The sequence below is a fragment of the Trichosurus vulpecula genome, chromosome 1, assembly GCF_011100635.1.
Source record: "Trichosurus vulpecula isolate mTriVul1 chromosome 1, mTriVul1.pri, whole genome shotgun sequence".
Classification (NCBI taxonomy): domain Eukaryota; kingdom Metazoa; phylum Chordata; class Mammalia; order Diprotodontia; family Phalangeridae; genus Trichosurus; species Trichosurus vulpecula.
Genome location: NC_050573.1, coordinates 424,996,128 through 425,013,240, shown reverse-complemented (window position 1 = coordinate 425,013,240; position 17,113 = coordinate 424,996,128).

Sequence of the window (17,113 nt, the reverse complement as noted above, 5' to 3'; positions counted from 1 at the left end):
AAATAATTAGAAATACAGTTGAATGAATTGTTCAATGGGCATTAGCATTTGAGGAATTTGATTTTAGAAGCCATATTCAGACTAACTGAGAGCAGGGTATGATCACAGAATTTCTTCTTTGAGAAGAATCTCAGAAGCCATAGTCCAATGGATACCCAAAAAAAGAAACCCTCTACAGTACCCTCGACAAGTGTGCTATCAACCTTAGCTTCAAGGTTCAAGCTTAGCTTAGACTACCCATAAGAGGTAGTCCAAGAATTCCTGAGGAAGCTATTCAGCTTCTGGATGACTATGATTGGTAGAAATTATTTCTTTTTTTTCTTTTTAAATTTTTTTTATTTTTAGTTTACGATACTCAGTCCTACAACACTCCGTTCTACATAACTATGAGTTCCAGATTTTCTTCTCCTCCTCCCCTCTCCCTCCCCAAGATGGCATGGAATCCGATATATCTTCTATGTATAACTTCACATTGACCTTATTTATACACTAGTCAAGTTGTGAAGAAGAATTATGGCCAATGGAATGAATCATGAGAAAGAAGAAACAGAACCACAAAAAGCCCAAAAACAAAAACAAAAGAGAGAAAAAAAGGGAAAAAAGGTGAGAGCATAAAGTGTGCCTCAACTTGCATTCATACTTCATAGTTCTTTCTCTGGATATAGAGAGCATTCTCCATCATGAGTCCTTTGGAGTTGTGCCTGCACCTTGTGTTGCTGAGAAGAGCCAAGTCTGTCAGGGTTAGTTCTCACAGAATCTATATATCTGTGGTTGTGTATAATGTTCTCCTGGCTCTGCACTGCTCACTCAGCATTATGTCATATAGGTTTTTCCAGGTTGTTATGAAGTCCGTATCATCCCCATTTCTTACTACAATAGTATTCCATTACCTTCATACTCTACAACTTGTTCAGCCATTCCTCAATTGATGGGCATCCCCTTGATTTCCAATTCTTAGCTACTACAAAAAGGGCCGCTATAAATATTTTTGTACATATGGGTCCTTTTCCCCCTTGTGTGATCTCTTTGGGACACAACCCTAGAAGTGGTCCTACTGACTCCAAGGCTAGTCCTCTATCCACTGTGCCACCTAGCTGCCCTGCTCCAATTCACTTTAACCAGTCCGATCCAGGTTTCTCATCTCTAAAATGGGAATTAAAGTATTTGTCATCCTGTTATACAGCTCTGATTGTTATTAATACTAATTTGCCTGGAATTATCATTTCTTGGATGTCAGCAATAAAAGGATGGAAGCAAAAAAAGAAAAAAGAAAAAGAAAAAAAAAGAAAAAATCCATGCTAACATGCATAGGCACGTGTGATTATTATAGTTTTTGTAAAAATAATTTTTATTGTGAACCTGATAACTATCACCCAACAGTACCAACCTTCAAATACACAGAAAATCAACAAAGGGATTGTAAATGAAATCATGAAATTCTATTACTTCTACTTTAACACAATACGAAAGTCAACTTGAACAATGGAATATCATATACCTCCTAAATATTTATATGTTCTATCTTCCCCTTTCATTTTATATATTTTAATATATATTTTCTAGACTTTATTGAAAATATTTTTCTAAATTTAATATATTTTCTAGATTTTATCACCGTTGCTATTATTTACAGAGTTATAATTAACGTTGATATCGGTCTTCCAATTGTACTTTCTTCATTCTGTATCACTTTATATGTCTTTCTATATTTCTTGGTGTTCCTTGTAATGACAAACATATTTCTTATGGAATAAAGATATTTCACAATGAAATGACAATATCTAGTATTGACATAGCATTTTGAGGTTTGTAAAATGTTTTATAAATATTCTCTCTTTTTATCCTTTCGTAACATTCATATGCTACTGTTCATTCAGACATTTCCTGACCATTTGATAGCTACTAAGTTCATAAATTTGCAGATAAAGGAACTGAGACTCAGAGAAGTTAGGAAGCTTGCTGAAGACCCCAGATGGGTGAGACATAGGAGAGCCCAGATTTGAAAGTCCTCTGACTTCCCATTACCCCAAATGGCTGGAGGCAGTAAGGAGGTCTCTGTTAGCTTTTTCAAATTAGACATTGCCAGCTCTTTTTTTCAGCTAATTCTCCTACAGAATGATAGTTTTAAGCCCCTTCTTTATCCTCTGGATGTACATCAGCTTGTCCAAGATGAGAAGAATAGGCACAACTGCTTGGGATTCAGGGGACAAAAGTGCCCTGTAGCTACACCATTGTCTTTTCCTACCCATGGCTTGGTTTCTTAAAAATTGGTAGTTACTAGCTCTTCACCATTGGTATGAATGTTCCTTTCCCTGGTAAAAATAAAAGCCTGGGGAGAAGGATAAGAAGTATTATCAGTGCTTATGCCTCAGTACAAATGAAGGATATACTACTGGATTTTGATAGAGGATGAGAAAAGGCATGTGACTTATGGTAGGGGAACAGGTGGCACAAAAGTTGTCAATAACATGAGAAAAATACGATGTTTGAATTGGAAAGGATGCCAGTGACAGAGAATCATAGAATCTTTTACTTGGAAAGAGACCATAGTGTTCATGTGTTTCAACTTCCCACAAGTGTAGACATTCTCCTTTACAATAGCTCTGAAAGATCCCCTCTGCCTAAGCAGAGTGTTATTGTAGAAAAGACACTGAATGTGGTATCAGAAGACATGAGTCCAGGTCCTGTGTCAGCTACTTGGTAGACAAATGATAATATGTAAGTGCCAATTTCTCTGAGGCTCAATTTTCTCATCTGTGAAGTAGGGGAAGTAATAATCCATTTCTTGAATCACAGGGTTATTGAGAGAAAAAATGCTTTTTAAATGGTTAAGTATTCTGTAAATATCACTTCCAGTGTTGATGACATGTAGCCCAAACAAGTGGGTGCAATATTGATTCCAGGTGTCATCTGACCAATGCAGAATACGGGGGGCTAGGCTACTGTAGCCCTTGACTCAGACCACCCCAGGGTCAAATGGACGATGAAACATATTTATAAAACAGATTAGTGTATCATAGAGAAGCAGAAATAGACACGTAATCACATTAGACAAGGAATTACCACAGGATGACTTTAAAATTGGGATAATATTTGTAACTAGTGTTTTCTGGTTCTCTTTTTCCCCCCAGTGTCCTTAAATAAAACATCCTAGAGTAAGCTCAAGAAGAACAAAGGCCTTAAAATGATATGACTGAAATATTAGGCTACAGATTTAAATGTGAAGCTGTCAAGAATGTCTAAATTTAAATTTTTTAGTATATTACTAATCCACCCACAATTCTCCAAGTATGTCTGGAGTGATATACTTGACAGTCTGGTTAGTTATCAAAACGGTTAGGTGATAAATCAGTGAGCTAGCGGTACGACAAGGACTCAGAAGGAGGCATTTCTGAGCTCTCACCTGTTCCAGAATCAATCAACGTTTAGTGTAGTGCCTGGTGCATAGTAGACCCCTAATCAGTAGATAAATGAATGTCAGCATCATTTTGTTGCATAAGCCTATGGTCCCATGAATAAAGCCATTTCTCAATGATTTAAGCTCTTAGGAAGCTCTCACACAGGAATGTCCTGAAGAAAGGATGAATTCTTTTCTTTCTTTTTTTTCATTCTCCTCCTTTTTTCACTGACATTTAAGAAATGACAATTCTAGGCAAATCAGGACTCTTGATAATCATCTAACCTCTCTTCTCTTCCCTCAAATTAACAAATAATAATAACAATAATACTATTAATAATGAGCATTTACATGACTCTTTAAGTTTCGCAAGTCTCATTTGATCCTCATAACTCTGGGAGGTAGATGGTTACCCATTTTCCAGGTGAGGTGATAAAAAGGGTAAGTGATTGACATAAAGACATACACATATAACAAGTGTCAGGTTCAATATTCCATCTACTGCATCTAGAAATGAGGAAATGAACTTCCTGGATGAGGAAGGTGACTTGGCTTGTCTTTGGTGTTATGGGTGGCAAGTGCAGAACCAGGGTTCATTCCAAGATCTTCTAACTCCAAATACAACATCCTTTCACTGTACCACAAAGTTTCCCATATCTTATTAGAGACAGAAAATGATTTAAATAATTTTTCCTATACATGAGGAAGCAAAAAGATGGACAAATAGAAGTAGAAGGGAAGAGAATACGTATTTATAAATCACCTACTGGGTGGCCGGCAGTGTGCTAAGTGCTTTGCAAATATTACCTCATTTGATCCTCACAGCATCCCTGGGAGGTAGATGCTATTATGATATCCATTTTACAGCTGAGGGAACTGAGGAAGGAAGATGTGAAATTACTTGCCCAGGGTCACATAGCTGGTTAAGTGTCTGAGGCTAGATTTGAACTCAGGTCTTCCTGTCTCCAGGCTCAGCACCTTATCCACTGTGCCACCTAACTAGACATATAGTTCAGTATGTTATTTTTAATCTTTTTAAAAAAATAAATATAGCAAAGCATATTTCAAAATGCCAGTGGCTTGAGGGTCTCTTAAATTTTACATTTATGACATTAGTCCTTCACTGGTAAAAGCTGTCCATAGGATTTGCACAGCACAGTCGCTCTTTTGTGATGCCAGTGTACTGTGTCTAGAGCAAGGCATTCAAATTGAAGTCTTAGAGGCCAGAGGTTATTGTAATCTTGGCTATTATTTCTCCTTGGAATTCTATGTTATTCCATTTTTTCCCTTCCTTCCTACCTTTTTGTTTTTTTTCTTTTTGTCAGTATTCTGTGGAGTGGAGATACTCTTAGGCATGACTGAATTGCTGTCCCTCCATCATTATGCAGCAGCAGATTGCCTCTCAAAGGAGGCATCTCAGAGGATGCTGAGGGCATCGCCAACTTTTACTGCCTGGGTATTAGTGACTTTAATTAAAGGAATCACAGATGAAAAAATTAAGTGTCATTCTCAACAAATGTATCAGAACCAACAAGGCAGTGAGGGATTGTCTAGGCAGAAAGCCATGTCCTTCTAGTGTACAATATGTTTGTTATTATATAGCAACACAAAAAGATACAGACTGCATGAACAACTTCTATTTCTTTTGATTCCATCTGCCAAAATCGATCAACAAATAGTGCGGCCATGGTGACTTCAGTATGTCAGCACTGACAGAAGGGAGGGCCTTGGGAGGTGAAGGGAATGGAAAGAGAAGGGAGGGAGGGAGGGAGGGAGAGGGAAAGAGGGGGGAAGGGGAGGCAGATGGAGTGTGTATGTGTGTGTGTGTGTGTTGGAGGGTGGGAAGGGCATGGAAGATCCAGGAAAATTCCGTAACTGGAAGCCAAGAATCTAAAGCCCTCCAAAAGAGACAAGCGCTTTGAATTGTTATTTGCGGGATGTTTGTTAAATGGGAAAGAAAAATTAAATTATTTAGGGGAATCCAGTTTTCCTGGAAAAAAATGGTTGTTGTGGAAACTATAGATGTGATTTGCTTTCTTGCCTTCTTCTGTAATACCACAACCATGAATCATGCTGAGTTAAGTTGTAAACATTAATTGGACAGTCAGTGAGTATCCTTCACTCCTTTTGGGAGCGATATGTTCAGATCTCTCCCTGGTGTCATTCAAAAAAATAAGAAAGTTTTTTTTTAAGCCACAATAGGATAAAGGCACCGCCTGTGAGAATGATTATGGAAGAGATCATGGTTTTGGATTACAATCAAATTCTTTTATATGATGGTTGAAGGCAGAGCCCAGGAATAGACTTAAAATTGTGATTGTCAACGATATGTAGTTTTTTGTTTTTCTTTTAAAATAAATTATGGTATGACCAAGAGTATAGTAATCATCTTAAAACAAAATACATTTTAATTTTATCTTTGGTTTTTAAATTTTATTTTTTTCATTTAACAAATGTTCCTTTCTATTCCCCCCATCGAACAATTAAACAAGAAAAAGTATTCCTAACAAATATCTTAAAACTAGCTAAATAAATTCCTGCATAAGCCATGACCAAAAATGTATGTCTCATTACGTGGTTTTAGAGACTGAGGATTAAAAATTCATTTTATTAAAAAAATATAAATACAAAACATCAATATATGTATGTATGTATAGATAGATATAGATACAGATATAGATACAGATATAGATATAGATATAGATATAGATACAGATGCTGGGATATGCTGGAATCGGCTCATACCAATTGTTAAAATTTCAGTGTTAGATTTATACCTTGGAAGTCAGCATGCACTGTGAATCATGGCTTAATTTATTGTTTCATTGATAAACTAGATTTAAGAAATTTAGTCCTTTCAGTTGTGTCCAACTCTTTGTGATGCCATTTGAGGTTTTCTTGGCAGGGGTTTGCCATTTCCTTCTCCAGCTCATTTTACAAATGAGGAAACTGAGGAAAACAGGATGTAGCAATTTGCCCAGGATCACACAGCTAGTAAGTGTCTGAGGCCAGATTTGAACTCAGAAAGATGAGTCTTCCTCACTCTGAGACCAGTGTCTATCCACTCCGCCATCTAGCTGCCCCAGACTTAAAAAAGTGATGGAAAAAGCTTAATATCTAAAAATGTATCTTCCATATATTTTTCCAGCAAGCCAGTTTTTAAACATTTATTATCACATCCATGAAAACAGGGAACATAGCCTTTGAGAAGGAGAGGATGTGTTGGGAAAATAGCCAAACACTAACAGAAGGCTGTATCTCCCCTAGGCCTGGTAGTGATCAATAACTTAGGCTAAAGAATAGATTTCCTTCCTATATGGCAAGGCAAATGAGATAATGGACATAAAAACACTTTGTCAACTGACAAGCCTGAGATAAAGGAAAGGGATTATTTCTCTCTTGTGGTGTTTTTACATAGCTAATGTATCACATTTTGGGTAGATTTTTACTGTATTTGGGCAACTGTGAAAATAAGTACTGGTTCAGAACGAACAACAACAAAATGACAAATGCCGGTTCATATGACCCAAACCTGAATGAAATCAGATATAAAATTCAATCCAAATACTCCTCACTGTCACATTATGATTTATTTTTCTCCATAAATCTGGACGCGCATTAGACTCTTTAGGCAAATGCTTGCTATCTCTTAACCTAATTTAAGGGAAAGAAGTTGAGAATGACTAGGAAGGGAAAAAACAAGAGGGTCTATTTATTTTACAAGCCATTTATCACTTTTAATAACATAATGGCATTTCAAAGCTACAAGGCTGAATTGGAATGCTCACTTTGTGCTTTGCCTCATACTTTTGTGCTTGTTGGGAACTTTAGCCAGGAGAGAGGATATCTAAATCTATTCAGTGAGGAGCATCAATCTGTCCTTTTCTCCAATAGTTATAGTTCTACTTTGCATTCATGTAATACTTTCAATTTTTCAAAGTGCATTGACATCTCTTACTTCATTTTGATTCTCCCAACCAAATTATAATAGTCGAATAATTGTTAAGTATACATCTGAAATTGCTACTTCTCTGCTAAAACATCTTCACTGACTCTCAAGTGAAGTTCTGTCTCTTCTACCTCACATTCATGGTGCTTCACAACTTGGAGGGGAGATGACAAGATGTCAGAGATTTTGAGTGGGGGATTACTTGATCATAGATGTGCTTTTGGAAAATTAACCTGACAGTGGTAAGGATTAGAGATACACGATTCCTGGTATAGCGTCTTGTACATGCTAAGTGATCAGTAAATGGTGGGAACATACCCTCTTAGTATATAGTGCTTCTTCACTTTGGGTTTTATGGATCTACTCTCTTTGAATTAAACCTACCCATCAAACTGCACATTCTATTCATGGGTTTTATGACTCAACACCAAGTCTCGTGACTGATCCACTGAGATTTTGTGTTATCCCAGAGGTTATATTTGTGTCTTTCTGTTAGGACGTTTAGTTCATCTTGCTTGTTACCTAAACTTTGGGCATTTGTATATAGACATTTGGACCTTAAAAGCTAACATCTGTTGAAGAGGAAGATGGGGTAAAGAGATTCAGTAAGCAATTCAGGAAGACCATATAAATTAAAACAATGGACACTTGGATGCTCTGATAAATTTAGAACCAAGGCTTGGGCATTTGGAGGATGGTAAAACAATGAGGTTGGAAAACATGGTTTAAGAGTAAGAAACAACAGAGGCCAAAGGCTTGTTGCCCATATAGAAATTTCATATCTATAGACCATTAATATGTTCTTTAAGAAGCAAGTCGAAACATAAGAACCTATAGATTCCAATAAAAAGTTGTTTATATTTTAGTGGATAGGAAATAGTTCATTATTACAAGCATGGGTTTCCATTCTAAATCTGGTGTGTGTCATTATAGAGTCAAAATCTTTGATGTGGTCATACAGAGATAAAAATCAATATCAGATTAGAAGAAAGAATAAAATTGAGAAGACATGATGTTCAATTGCCCTGAAGAATATAAACTCCTTGAAAGCAGGGCCTGTCTTTCATTTTGTCTCAGTGTTTCCAGTACTTGTAAAATTTGATGGATAACCCTTAGAGATGGGTTATTAGCCCTTGGACAAGTAGGGAGGATTGACAGTGAACTGGGACCAGATTCTTACAGGAGAAAGAAAACAGATGATTTTGCTTTGGGGAAATTAGACAGTGCTTTTAATGACCCCAAGTTTCTTCATGAAATAAAAGGCCATTTAAAAATATTCTTCTGGTGGTATATGACAGCAAATCATGACACTCTCTGAGAAGGTCACCTAAAGGTCACCCAAAAGGTAGTGGAGAAGCTCATCAAAGGTGTGAGTGGGGTTCAACATATTACTAAGGAAGAATTTGACAGGATAAGTAGCAGAAAGGGTATCCTTATAATGACGTTTTGGATGAAAAGGGAGATGAGTTACATATATAGATAAAGTGAGCTGTAATTGACAAGTAGCCTGCATATATCTCTTGTATTCACACAATGTCAACGGAGCTAGAGAAGGCTTGCAAACCTCACATGGGGTATGAATGGGAAAGCACGGGTCTACTACCAAGGCTTTCACACTATGTTGTCCAGGTCCATTTTCTTAGACTTTTGCAGTAGTTCCCTGACTGGTTTCCATACTTCCAATCTTCCCTCTTCTAATCTACCCCACACACCTCACCCAAAGTAGTCTTCCTAATGCAGAGGTTCTAACCTTTTCACTTTCCTCCCCAAAAAAAACTTCCAGTAAAGAACTGGAAATTGCAGGGATGTCCATCAATTGGGGAATGTCTGAACAAGTTGTGATGCATGATCATGATGGAATACTATGTGCTATAAGAGATGATGAGCTCAGTGATCATAGAAAAACAGGGAAAGCCTTGCATGACAAGTAGAAGCAAGAGAACATTGTACATGGTAACAACAGTATTATTTTAAGAACAACTTTGAGCAACTGAGTCATTTTGACTATTACAAATACCCAAATTAACTCTGAAGGACATAGGAAGAAAGATGCTATCTGTACTCAGAGAAAGAACTGATAAATGGAAGTATGTATAGAATAATTTTACATACATATACCTACTTGTAGCCATTTCTAGGTTGAGGGGGTGGAGAGGGAGAAAAAAAGGAAGAAAAAAAATTTACATGATAATTTTATTATATACTTTAAAGGAATATCAAGTTGTAAATAATAGATTTACAGTTTGATGTGCAATCATCATTTTATTATACAATACAATGCAAATGTTTTATTCTATAAATTAAAAATAAAATAAGCTAAAAAATAACTCCAGTAACTTTCTATTATCTATGAAATGCACTTTCTCTATAACTTCTGGGCATTCTTTACTTGCTCATCATTCACATAACACTTTCTAACTGTGGGTGTTCCCCAAGGTTCTGTGGTAGGCCCTTTTCTCTTCTCCCTCTATATTTTTTCTTGGCAACCTTTCTTAGTTTTCGTGGGTTTAGCCCTCATCTCTATGAAAGGGACTTATAGATCTCCATAGCCAGTCCTAGTCTCTCTCCTGGGTCAACAACCCCAGACCAACAGCTGTCTATTGGACATTTAAAACCAGATGTCCTATACACAGTGTAAACCAAACACATCTAAGATTGAACTTATTTTCTTTCTCTTCTAAAATTGAACTCATTATCTTTCTCTATAAGCCTTCTCCTTTTCTGAAATTCCCTATTTCTGTTAAAGGCACCCCTATCCTTTCAGTGTCTCAAATTTGTAGTCTCAGCATTATCCTGCACTCCTGACTGTCCCTTACCACATATATACAATCGGTTGCAAAATCTTTCCACTTCCACATTGCCAACATCTGTTGCATTTTACCCCTTGTCTCTACTCTCACAACTACCACCTTAGTTCACACCCTTGTCACTTCTAGCCTAGATTATTACAGTAGCCTCACAAGTGGCCCTCTTGCTTCATGCCTCACTGCCCTAGTCCACCCTACACACTGCTGCCAGAGTTTTCTTACCTTTTCCTTAAGCACAATTCTGACTATGCCATTTAATCAACCAAGTCATATCCTTCCTGTTCCTTCTAGGATAAAATAAACTCTTCTCTTTTATTTTTAAAGCCTTATACAAACCTAGCCCTAACCTCTCTTTCCAGCCTCTTTGAATGTTACTTGCTCTCCTGCATTCTGAGATCAAGTAAAACTGGCTTTTCTTTTCCCAATTATGATGCCACATGCTCCATCTCTATGTCTTTACTCTGGCTGTCTTCCCATGCCTGGCATGCATTCTCTCTTTACCTCTACCTCATAGAGTCCTTCTTCCTTTAACATATGGCTCAGACTTTATATTCTGCATTAAAGCCTCCTGATTGCTCCTCTTAGCTCTTAGCACAGTGTCTGGCAAATAGTAACATTAGAAATTTGCCTAATATGTTAAGAAGTTAAATGATTTTCCATGTATCACACAACCAGTAGGTTAGAGAGATTACAATTGAAGCCATGTATGTATATGCACGAGTGTGCATGTTTGTTACAAAGAACTTGTTTGTCTTTTCAACGAGATAGGGTGGGAGGGAGAGAAAATAAATTTCTCTCTTTTTTTTAAAAAAAAGAGAGGTAGGGAGGGTGCTGTCTGTGAAATACTGTATGAACTTTCAAATGAGGTCAGTGTAGTTTTAGTTTTTCTTTCTTTACAAGGCCTTCTCATGAAATGAGGGAAATCTGTAAATGTTTGTAATCTTAAAACACATCATTAACACTTTTTTTAAAAAAAAAGAAACATAAAAAATCCAGGCCTATCATGCTCAAAATGATTTGTCAAAATAGGCAACACTCTGAAGCCTGCTATGTTGACAAGTAAAAATAATAGGAGGGAGAGACACCAAATCTGTCAAAATCCACGAAGAATAAAATGGTATTTTCTTTTCATTAACCAAAGCAGTAGAGACAAGCAGTTTTATAGAACATTTAAAATGGCAGATGGCAAGACTTCTTTACAGATGATATAGGAATATAGTTTCAGGTAAAGGAAAAATCATTATGTCTCTTATCTTAACAATTCATAATACAGGAACTTGGAACTACATGGCATTTCCCATCTCTTGTCATTTTGAAAAGGCCAAGTCACTTAATTGCATGGTTCTCAAATTTCCAAATATGTGAACTGGGCATAAATCATTCAACATTCATTCAATAAGCATTTATTAAGTTGACAGCTTTCATGGGTGATTAAGTAAATTAGCTAAAGATATCAAGAAATGCTAAATATATTCACGTTGCCTTTCACTGAATGATATCATTTTGCAGGCAGAAAAACTGAAGTAGATAGTACGTGATAAGTTATGCCTACCTAAGCCCAACATATTTATATGTTTTGCTTTGAGAAAACTGGATATAAGTGTCGCATAGTAGTGGAAGGTCCCACCCCTGTAGAGGTCCAAGTAATAATACAATCACTTATCATTCTTTATGTGGCTGAAAGGGAGGCAGAATGGATAATTCCAGTGTCTTCTCTTCCCACACTTTTCCAAGGGAGACTTTCATTCTTTCCAGGAGGGAAAGCAGGAGGTAGGGGCTGGAGGCCACTCTGATATCTGAGAGAGGGGATGCTGGGGTAGAAGCATATCTATTTCCTTAACTATAGTCTAGGACAGGAGTGGGGAACCTGTAGCATGGAGGCTACATGTGGCCCTCTAAGGCCTCAGGTATGACCCTTTGACTGAATCCAAACTTCACAGAACAAAACCATGTGGTCTCAAGGCCATAGCTTCCCCACTCCTGGTCTAGGGGATATGACCAGGTTCCATCTAAGTATTAATCACTTTGTCATTTGTAGGGAGGAAGGAGGACCCCAAGCTCTATATCCAAAGCTGGACCCCTTTACCATCAGATACCATATCCACAATAAAAACACATAGAAAATAGCAAAGAAACCCATTTATTCAAATTGGTAGCAAAACAGAAAATCAGAGAAGGTATGTATAGGAGAATATGTACCAGACAATACAAAGTGAATAAGTTCTCCCATTGAGAATGAGATAAAATAACTCAGTTTAACCAAGAGAGATGGTTCTTAATCTCATCCAAGGAGAAATTCCCCACAGTCTCTAGAGTAGCAAGCTAGAAATAGGGATGTGATGGAGACTGCCAGCTACTCTCATGTCTCCCCAGAGTCTTTTTCTTTAGCAACCTGAAGTGGGGTTGGTCTCTTCTGTCTTCTCTTTTGAAGCTAGAAGCCCCAAAAAGGATCAAATGCTTGGAGCCCCCAGTCCTGAAGAGTACCCAAGGAGGACTCAAGGGAGACTATCTCTTAAAGAACTCAAAGGGAACACTCAGAGAATGCTGAAAGAGACCAGCAAAGGCTGGACCTCCTTCATCAACTCCATGCCACCCATCCTATGGCATAGGGCCTTCATGTCCATGAGTAAGGAGAGAGTCCCATACCAAAGGGCTTTGGGACAGAGGTTATTCTAGATCTGAGCTTATGAAGCATTTACGTTACAAGGGTGTTGATTTGCACTAAAAATGTATGCTGATTGCTACATACACTTATATGAGCAATCAACTTTACTCATCTTCCAATTTTCCATTGTCATTGGCTTTTTGATTGAAGGAAGTTCATAAAATGTAATAGGAATATTTATATTAATATTATCCATTTTGATTCTCTAAAAAAAATCTAAACGCTCCCTTTATTTTATACATTTAAAAATCCTTATTTTTGTTAACTTTTGTTTTTTTATATAACATTCATTTTTGAATACATACACCCCCTTTTTAATCAGTGACCCATTCTCCTGGTTCATTTCACATTTTTAGAGATTATTTTACTTTTGTTAAAAACTTCTGTTTTTACATTACATTCATTTCTGAATATTACCCTCTCTCTTCCCCAGTGAACGATGCTTCGAAACAAAGAATAAAAAAGAGTGAAAGAAGAGTTTCACAAAACTAACCAATGGATCACTTACTCTCCTACAGTGTATGTTGTATTACATGTCTATAATGAAGATACATTTTGTTTTTTAAATTTTTTTATTTTAGACTCAAACACCAGAACACAAATACAGAATTGAAAAAAGAAACAAAAATGTATCATAAACTTAAATATTGGAACTTAAATATAAAGTAGGAAAAAAAAATGTACATTGCAGAACATGAGAGAGGATTAAAAATATGTAAAAATAAATTTTCATTTCAAGAAAGCCTGTGTGATAAATAATACATGTTGTGTTGAACTGTCCATCTTTCTTTGCTTCTTTGTAAGTTTTCTTTTGTTCTCTGTTGTGCACTTTTTTTACTTTGTTCTTTTTGCCCCCTTGCCCAGCCCCCCAGAAGGCTACAATTAAGTTTGGATATGTTTCTCTATAGCTATAGCTATAGACATAGACATATATACATACATATGTAGACTTTTCCAAACAAATTCTACTCCTCATCTTTCTTTTTTTGTTTGTGCATAGCTCTTGTTTCCTAGCCCTTCTGCCTCCTCTACTTTACTTTTACCCACTACCTTGCCCTCCTATTACTTGCCTCCCCCCACTCCAAGGATCCCTTCCATATCCTCCCGTTGCCAAAAATCTAAACACCTTTGTAGATCCCCCTTTTACCTATTCTCTGACCCTCCCCTCTAAAGATCCCTCCCTTGTCCTCTCTCTGCTCCCTAACCCCCTATCATTTTATTTCTTCTGAATTTAGAAGATGTTTATACTCTTCTAAATATATATATATATACAAATATACATACATACACACATATGTATGTATGTGTGTATATATATATATATATATATATGTATGTATGTATTGTTCCCTCTTAAACCCATTCCTGATGAAAGTAGTTACCAGAACTACCAAGCCTGCTCCCCCATCTAATTCCTCTGTATCAATTCTTCCTTTTGCACCTCATTTATATACAATAATTACTCTTTTTAGCTTTTCCTAAATGGTTCTAGCTTTTAAATTCATACTATACTCAGGTTTACCCCCAATCTTTCTTATGAGCTTATTAATAAGATTATTAATAATAATCTTAGACATACATTTAACGTTTCACATATAGAAAAAGTAAACAGTCTGTCCTTATTGAACACCTTATTATCAGTCTTTGGTATGTACCTTATATTTCTCTTGGCTCTTGTATGTCAAGTCTTCTTTTAAGTTCAGGTGCATTCCTTGCCAGCAGAGTGTCCCTCAATCTTTCTGGGCTCAGATGCCCAACTCCCCTCACTATCCCAGGGATAAAAGTTCCTTTGGCTGGGGCAGAGGCAGCCTCTCAAACAACTAATCAGAGGGCTTGGAGCTTGTCATTAAAGGGGGACCTAGCCTGGAGGTGTTTACTCTTCACTGGGACCAAACCTCATCCTGAGATTTTTCTTCTGAACTTCTCGAATTATCCCAGGAAGACCAGTTGTGCCCATATGCTTATTTATTTTTATACCCCCTCCCCCACTTTGTTTGCCCTAAGGTGGTATTGATGTGGATGCAAACAGTGCCCTAAGGTCTAAATTGCCTTTTCCCTGGTTTGTCCTCCTACTTGGAGAAGCCTTAAAGTCTCTTGATACAAAAGTGCCCTAATGGATGAGTTTCTCTCTCCCTGATGCCCTGAAGTCTCCTCCCCTTATCTTGAAATACCACCAAACTTCCCATTGCCCTAGGCCATGGAATTCTTTCTCTCCCCCATCCTGGGGTCACAAAATTTCCGGTCTCCCTTATCTTGTGTCATTGGCTGTCCTCTACCTGTGTCCTTATCTTGTAAGACTTATCCTATCCCTAAATCTCCAGCCCCCACAAGAAACCCTAAAATCATCCTACAGGCTGTATAGCTTTTTGTCTATATAAGTCTGACCCCTTTCCTACATCAGTGCCTTTGTTTAGCTCCTTGCTAAATCTCAGGCCCGCTGCTTTTGCGTCAATAAAGCTCCCAATGGCTACAAAGAAGGTCTAAGTGAATTCTTTTACATTTGATGAACCAGCTCTCCCAACTCTGACCTCATCATTTTTCTTATCTCTTTTGTGGAGGAAAATCTTGAGAGCTTGGAATTTTCTGACCTACTCTGCCATCTTCCCAGAATCCTCTGAAGGTACACTTTTTTAGCCATGGCTTTTGGTTCTACTTATGCAACATTCCATTAATTATTTTTTGTTTTTTCATTCTTCCCATTTTCATCATTGTAGTCAATGTTAGAATTAGCTAGGTGTTGCAGATGATAGAGGGCTAGACCTGGAGCAAGGAAGATTTGGTCCATATCTAGTCTCAGATACTAACCAGCTTCTGACCCTGGGCCTCGTTTAACTACTGGCTGCCCCAGGTTCCTTATTTGTAAAATGAGGGTTAATGATAGTCCCTGATTCCCATGGTTGCTTTGAGGATAAAATGACATGATACTTGAAGAGCATTTTGCGAATCTTAAAAGTGTTACATAAATTATTATCATCAGTCATTGAGTTGTTTTTCTAGTTCTGTTTATATTTCTCTGCTTTGGTCGATAGTGGCTTTCTACATTTCTCTGAATTCTTCATATTCATCATTTATTTTATGAATGGTAATTTGCCATTACCTTTATGTATCACAGTTTGCTTACCCATTTTGTAGTTAATGGGCTTCTATTTTATCTCCAGTTCTTTGTTACCAAAAAAAGGCTGCTGTGTGTATTTTGGTATAAATGAGACTTTTCCTTCATTTGTGTAGGACTTTTTGTCCTCCCATAGCACTTCCTTTGACCTCCTTGGGGTATATGCCTAAACTTTCCTGGTTTAAATAAGCAGTGTCTCAGAGTTTTGGTATAAATGAGACTTTTCCTTCATTTGTGTAGGACTTTTTGTCCTCCCATAGCACTTCCTTTGACCTCCTTGGGGTATATGCCTAAACTTTCCTGGTTTAAATAAGCAGTGTCTCAGAGTTTCAGGTTTCTTCTTATTTCATTATTGCTCCTAAGCTCACTCAGCTTTAAATATAGAAGTGGCTAAGGTGATCTGTTCATCTATAAATAATTTTGAATTAAATTAAATTAAAGTAAACCTTCTGCGCTGAGGGTCAAAGCAATTGTGTCCATTTAAGGAAGATACTCCCTTTTGGCCGGGCAACTTGAGGTAATTAGATTTGAGTCAAAGATCTTCAGAAGGATAATTGGACTAATGAAGCCTGGAATGAAATGTCAGATGCAAGTAACATAAGAAGAAATGGATAGAATATACTTTTAAAAAAATTGAGTAATCTATTTAGGGCTCTTTCCTTATTGACTCAGTGGATCAGCTCCTGGGGCAGAAACATTAACCAAGAGAATTAGAAAGCCCAATTTGGGTACTAACTAATTTTTTGGAGGCAGAGATAAAGATATTTTTATATTTATAATATTTTTGTTGTAATTATTTTTATCAATTGACCATTCAGCAAGTACATATTACACATTGATGATGTGCCATACATGGGAGATACAAATAAGAAAAATGAAACCATTCTCACTTTCAAAAATGGTAATGAGAGACAGCATATAGGAGGTGGCCCTAGAAGTTAGGAAAACCCTTTGGCGCATTGACTGTTGGACCATAGGCAAGTCACCTAACTCCTAAATACCCTAGACAGCTCTGTAGGACTTTAAGATTTGTTAGTTATGTTTGTCAGTGAAAGGAAACTCCACAATGGGAGTTCCTAAGACTGATGAAATCATAGGTCCTGACCAAAAGTAGTTATGGTAACACATAGTCTTTAGGATTTACCTGTAGTATGGAAGAGGAGAAGAATCAAAAGTGGCCAAT